This window comes from Pseudonaja textilis, chromosome Z (assembly GCF_049901715.1).
Source record: "Pseudonaja textilis isolate UNSWEBS1 chromosome Z, rPseTex1.2, whole genome shotgun sequence".
NCBI lineage: Eukaryota > Metazoa > Chordata > Lepidosauria > Squamata > Elapidae > Pseudonaja > Pseudonaja textilis.
In genome coordinates, this window is record NC_142008.1 from 58,981,997 (window position 1) to 58,988,835 (window position 6,839).

The following is a 6,839-nucleotide window of genomic DNA, read 5'->3' on the forward strand; positions in this document are numbered from 1 at the left end:
CAGGGTCCTGGTAACACATCTTACTTTGGCTGCTTCAGAGGTGAACTCCCTTTCATATTCTGCCATATAGCTTCCAACCTGCACCAGGAAAAACCCCAAATCCTTGGGATTTCCTCCAAACTTCACATCTAAGGAGGGCAGGTGGCGTCTTCTAGGCATTACCCCCGCTGCTGGGGCTCCCCAGATGGGGGCTGGTGGTTGCGCTGGCGTGGGCTGGGCCAGGGCGGTGGTGGCAGCCCAACTTCCCCAGGCTGAACTCGCTCTCTCTTCCCCTCATATGTTGGAGCCCTGCCGGGTTTCTCAGAGGCATCCTTAAAGCTTTTCCCGGCTTGATCCAGCCTGCATTCCATCTCCTCCCCTCTTGCCACAGCCGTTCCCTCGCACCTCTTCGACTTACAGTGATTCGAGGAGGGGGGGTCTTCCGGATCTCTCCATCCAACTCCTAACGACCATCTGGGCATCTCAGCTGGAGTTTCTTCCAGTGTAAGGTCAGCTAACAAATCGGTGGCTGGCATCTCTGGTAACAGCATTGGCTGCCCCCACAGCTCCCTGCTCATCCTCCTCGCCGGCTGGAGATGACACGATGTGAAAACCCCTCGGAAGAAAAATTGGTGTTTTCTCCGGGTGGGCTGATGGGTCTTTCGGAATAATGTCAATGTGTGCTCCTTTCAAAATCCAAGAAAGAAATACTCAGACTCCATGGTTCAGAGCAAAGTTCTTCTTTTACTGGAAGATGAAAAGGAAGCTACAAATGGAATTCAAAGTGAGAATTTAAGTGCGCAGATCACACATACAAAGAAATAGAATTGTTCCCACCCCCAAGTCCAGAAGTCTCTTCCAATTAAAAGTTCTGAATATGATCATGTGAGCATCTTCAGGTGGTGATGAGGCCTCTGTCCGTTGACCTTGACATATTTTGATAAGACTTCGCAGCTGCGCAAAAGGATAGAGGCTAGCAAGGAAATGGAAAGTTGGAAAGAAGAAATCCCCCTTCTTCTGCCCACAGTAAAGGAATGCAAAACACCTCCAGCTCTCTTCCCCCCACAATTACCCCTCCCCGTTGCTAATGACAGCCGAAAGAAGTAAGCCTAGCAGTAGAGAAACTAAGGGAGAAATAAAGGGGATGGATAGCAGTTGGGGTACCCGAAGAGATCTTGAGGCTGACAAGGTGTCTGTATGATGAGTTTTAACCCAGGATCAAGCAACTTTCAGAAAAGATGTTTATGTTTTTATGTTTTATGTCTTGTTTTTTTTTTTTTATTGGAAGAGAATAATGAAAATGTATAAGACAGATGGATATAAAAAATGTATACAATCTAAAGTTAAAGAGATATAATTTGAATAAATAGAAGAAAAGAAGTAATAAAGAGAAGTTTGGGATAAGATATGAAGATGAATAGATAAGGTAAATATATATATCAAATTGTGCTTGTTTGGAACTGTGATAACTTGGAATAATTCTGTCTTTAAATAAGTTGTTGTATTGGCTTTTTAAGAAAAAAAAAATTCCTATGTCATTATATTTTATGTTTTGTTTGTCTGTGTATTGTTTTGGAAAATCAATAAAATTTGTTCAAAAAAAAAAAAAAGAAATGGAACCCCCACATTGATTGGAGGAGGGGATCATTGTGCATATGTACTGACCAACTCCCAGAAGGGGAGGGGCAATCTCAACCGAAACTCAAGAATCCCATTGAGCTGGCCTCCACTGGCACTGAGAGTCTGAGGGAGAAGGAGAAAATTCCAGAGGAATATTGGGACTTAAAGGAGGTATTCAGTGAAAAGGCCTTGGACAATCTTCCCCCGATCGCTCAACAGATTACAGCATTGAAATTTTGCCAGGAGTGAAACTCCCAAAACCAAAACTGTAGTCAGTGACACCATGGTAGCTAGAAGAGCTGCGGTCATTTATCGATAAAAATTTGGAACATGGTTTCATCCAACCTGCTAGCAACCCCGAGTAGCAGCCCCCCAGTATTGTTCCATGAGAAGAAAGATTGCTTCATTCGTTTATGTGTGGACTATAGAAACCTCAACGCAATTTTTGGTGGAGAACATGTACCCCCTCCCCTTGATGAAGGATATGTTGGCCCACTTGGCCAAAGGGAAAATTTTTATGAAACTCAACCTGAGAGAAGGATACTGCCGAGTTTGAATTAAGAAAGGGGATGAATGGAAAACTGCTTTTGACTGACCAATGGGCTGTTTCCAATTCAACATTCTTACATTTGGCCTACAGGGAGCCCCTGCAGTATTCATGCAAATGATCAATCGGGTGTTGCATGAACATTTAAACAAAGGGGTGTTGATTTATCTTGATGATATTCTTATCTACATGGAGACTCATGATGAACATGTGAAACTAGTGCAGTCAGTTCTGGAAAAACTTTGAGCTACTGAGCTGTATGCAAAGTTGTCCAAGTGTGAATTCCACCAGGAAAAAAATTGACTATTTAGGCTATCGCATATCACATGATGGCATAGAAATGGATCCAGAGAAAGTTCATGCCATTTTGGAATGGGCCCCTCCCCACACCAGGAAACAACTTCAAAGTTTCTTGGGATTTGCTAATTTTTACCATCAATTTATTTCTGCTTTTGCGAAGATTGCAATGCCGATCACAAATCTGCTAAAAACCAAAGGGGAGGTGAAACCAAAGCCTAGTAAATTACTGGAGTAGTCCATGGAATGTCCAGCCACTTTTGAGAAGCTGAAACGACTGTTTGCTGCTTAACCAATACTCAAGCACCCAGACATGGATGCTCCTTTTGTATTCCAAGCTGATGCAAGTGATGTAGCAATCGGGGCAGTGTTACTACAAGCAAATGAGACGGGGACTCTGCAACCATGTGCATATACTTCCCGTAAACTAACTGAAACCGAAAGAAGATGGGCCATCTGGGAAAAAGAAGCTTTTGCAGTTTGCTGGGCTCTGTTAACCTGGAGGCATTTCTTAGAAGGGGCAAAACACCCATTTGAGATATGGATGGATCATAAAGATTTGGAGCCTTTGAAAACATCTTGGAGGCTGTCTCCCAAGCAAGTTCGCTGGGCGGAGTACTTTAAATGCTTTAATTTTTCATTGAAGTACATTTTTTGGGGGGAAACTTCATGGCAGATGCTTTATCTAGATTACCTCAATATAATAGTGCTCGCCAATAAGTGGTACAGCCTATTGTCCCAACCAAACAGTTGGCAGCTCCAGTGGTTACAAGAGCCCAGAAAAAGAAGGAAGTTGATTTATCAAATGATTTAACTGCACAATTAAAAGAAGCTCTAAAACTTGATGATTGGTTCCTTGCTCACTCAAATAACTGTACAGTTAGAGATGGATTAGCATGGGTGGGGGCCAAATTATATGTGCCAGCAAAGCTGAGAAACCAAATATTACAGCAAGTTCATGACTCTAAAGCTGCTGGACATTTTGGATTCATGAAGACCTTACACTTGGTAAAAGGCAATTTTGGTGGCCTACCTTGAAAAAGGACATTAAGACTTATGTGGCTAGCTGTCCTATCTGTGCCTCGGCCAAACGGCCTCCTGGTAAACCAGCAGGCTACCTACAAAATGTGGCTAGACCAACTACTCCATGGAAGGAAATTTCTATGGATTTTATAGTGGAATTATCTGAAAGTAGGGGGAATACAGTTATTTGGGTAGTAAATGATTTGTTTTCCAAACAGGTACATTTCATACCTTGTCCAAAAATCCCATCTGTGAAAACGTTAGCTAAACTGTTTATTTTAGATATCTACAGGTTACATGGGGTTCCTGAACGCATAATCTCAGACGGGGTGTCCAGTTACCTCAAACATTTGGAAGGAGTTCTTGAAGTTATTGGGCTCCGCCCAGGGCTTAAGCTCCGCCCACCACCCACAAAACAATGCGGCTTGTGAGAGGACTAACTCAGTATTGGAACAGTATTTTCAATGTTATATAAATTATCAGCAAGATGATTGGGCTGACTTATTGCCATTCGCTGAGGTGGCATATAACAATTTGGTACATAGTAGTACTGGGTTTACTCCATTTAAAGTGGCCTTGGGACAAGACTTTGTACCCATACCTGAGCTTCCTCAGGAGAAACATAACATTCGGTCATTAGATGAATAGATAACACAGCTCCAGCTTACCTGACCGGTTACCCGTAATGCTTATCAAGCCCATAAAAAATTTGCAGATAAAAAGAGAAGTCCACAAAAACCATATCAAGTTGATGACAAGGTCTTTTTATCCACCAGATATTTGCTGATCACACAAAAGTCAAAAAAGCTTGGACCTAAGTATGTTGGACCTTTCTCAATTGAACAAATTGTGAACCCTGTGACAGTCCAACTGAAATTACCTAAAACCCTCCAATGGATCCACCCTGTTTTCCATGTTAGTTTATTAAAATATGAACATACCTCTGACTTGAGACCAACTCAGGTTGATCCCCCTGTGCCATTGTTAATTGAAGGTGAACAACATTTTGAAGTTAAAGAAATTTTGGATTCTCGAAAACAAAGGGTTCGACTTCAATATTTGATTGTTTGGAAACATTTTCCTCCTTCCCAGTCTGAATGGGTGAATGAGAAGGATGTTAGAGCTCCTAAGCATTTCGTACAAAATATTCTGATAAACCCTAAAAAATAGTATGATGGTGTTACATGTATATTTTCTGTTACCTTCTATTTTTATCTTTTATAGGATTAACGTCTCTTTTGCAGGAGGGCTGAATGTCAGCCTTCAAGATTTTCTCCCTTTGCTTTTCATTTTTCGGCTGTCATAAGTAATGGGGAGAGGAGGGGCGATATGGTTATGGGAAGTGAGCTGGAGGTGTTACAAAACAGAACTGTATAAGCTGGGGGGATGTAGATTCTTGCTTAGGTTTCTATCCTATGTTATGCGCAGCTGCAACTCTTTATCAAAATATGTCAGGGTCAACGGACAGAGGCCTCATCACCACCTGAAGATGCCCACATGATGATATACACAACTTTTAATTGGATGAGCCAATTAAACTATTGGCGGTGGGAACGTTGCCATTACTTTGTATATGTGATTTAGTTTCTGAGATTTTTTCTCAGGTTCAGAATTCTTTTGTTGCTACCACTTGATTTCCAGTAAAAGATATCTTTTCTCTAATTAATGGAGTCTAAGTATTTCTTTCTTGGATTTTGAATGGAGCACCAGCTGACAGCTCAGCTCTCTATCTTCTCAATGTGAACAATCTGTGGCTGGAAAAGTTGTTTCACAGTTCATTCCTTCAGTTCCATCAAAAGAATTTTTTAAAGACTCTAAGTAGCAGTGTTGCTTTACTTTGCTTAACTTTCACTCTTTCATTACAATGTAACCAAGACATTTAAAAGTTTCTAATGCATAAAATTCCCTTTTAAAGAGAAAAAAGAAAACTAACAAAATATCCAATATTTAAAGTAAGCATTGACATTTATCTTTCATTAATTATAATTATAAAGTCCAATCCAGTTTAAAAAAAATCATCTTTTTAAAATGCAGTAAAAAATATCTAATTTTGACAGAAGGCTTGCTTTTGCCGCTGTTTCCTCTTCTGTCTTGAATATTCTTAAAATCTTTCCACCCTTAGAATGCTCTCTTGCCAGAAAAAAAAGCTGATATACTTTCTTTCTTTCTTGTTCTTCCATTTTGGAGCTGTCCCAACCTTTCAAGCAGCTTCAATGGCTGCTTTCCTCTGCAGCTGGATTGGGGAACTTTTCCTGGATCAACCAGGGACTTTGCAGTGTCCCTGGGATCGACAGGATGCACTCTCCTTGACTACCATCTCTATGGAATGGTTCAGGTCCAGATGGACCATCCAGTTGCGGGGATATTGACACCGGTCCTGGAGCCCCAAGATTTAAGTGCTTTAAATGCAGCTTGGCATTTCATTGTCCAGTTCAAAGGCTGCATCGGTTTTGGGTTGCCCTCCCCTTTTGTTTTTAAGAGCCAAGTCTTTGTATTCTTTGAATATGCCCTGGTTTTTCATGGTGTAACCAGGCATTGCTGTTTCTCGGTGCTCTGCCCCATCAGTTTCTTTATTATTATTATTTTTTGAAAATTTTATTGGTTTTTAAAAACAAACATAAACAAACAAAACATAAAACATAAAAACATAAAACATCTTTTTTGAAAGCAGCATGATCCCAGGTTACATCTCTTCGTACAGACACAAATTCAAATCCATGCTCATTTTTATATTCCATTCCATATCTTATTACTATTCTGCATTTTCTATATAGCTTCTCCCCTCTTTTAACTTTCTTAATTTTATTTTATTTATTTCATCTCAATTCAAATCATTGTACTTATATTCTTTGTCTGTCCTGTTTCCACTGTCTACTATCTTTTCTCATTAAACAAAATTTCTCCTATAATCACTGATTGGAGTATGATGCCTTTATATCTTTCCCCTAAAATTATAACACTTAATATAATACATAACTTCCATTCAGATTCTGCTTGGTACATTCTAAAAATACACACTATATTTTAAAAGAAGAAAAAATTATAAATGTATAATATAATTAAAACAACAATCCATAGCAATTCAATTCTATCATTAATATTAATATTCATTTAAATCTTAACATTTTACACATTACTTTTCAAATAAGTATCATACTTCTACGGGAAGTATAAACTTTCCATAGTTAATTCCCCACCACTTCACTTATATTTTATAAAGCATTGAGTAATTAAAATGTTCCCGTTCCTTCCTAATTCAATTCTCTCATTTATTTTATTTTTTATTTTGTTCACAAAAGTTTCACTAAGTTACACTAAGTATTTTATCCCACTTTTTAATCATATGTTGTTTCCAATTTTCTAACATTATTTC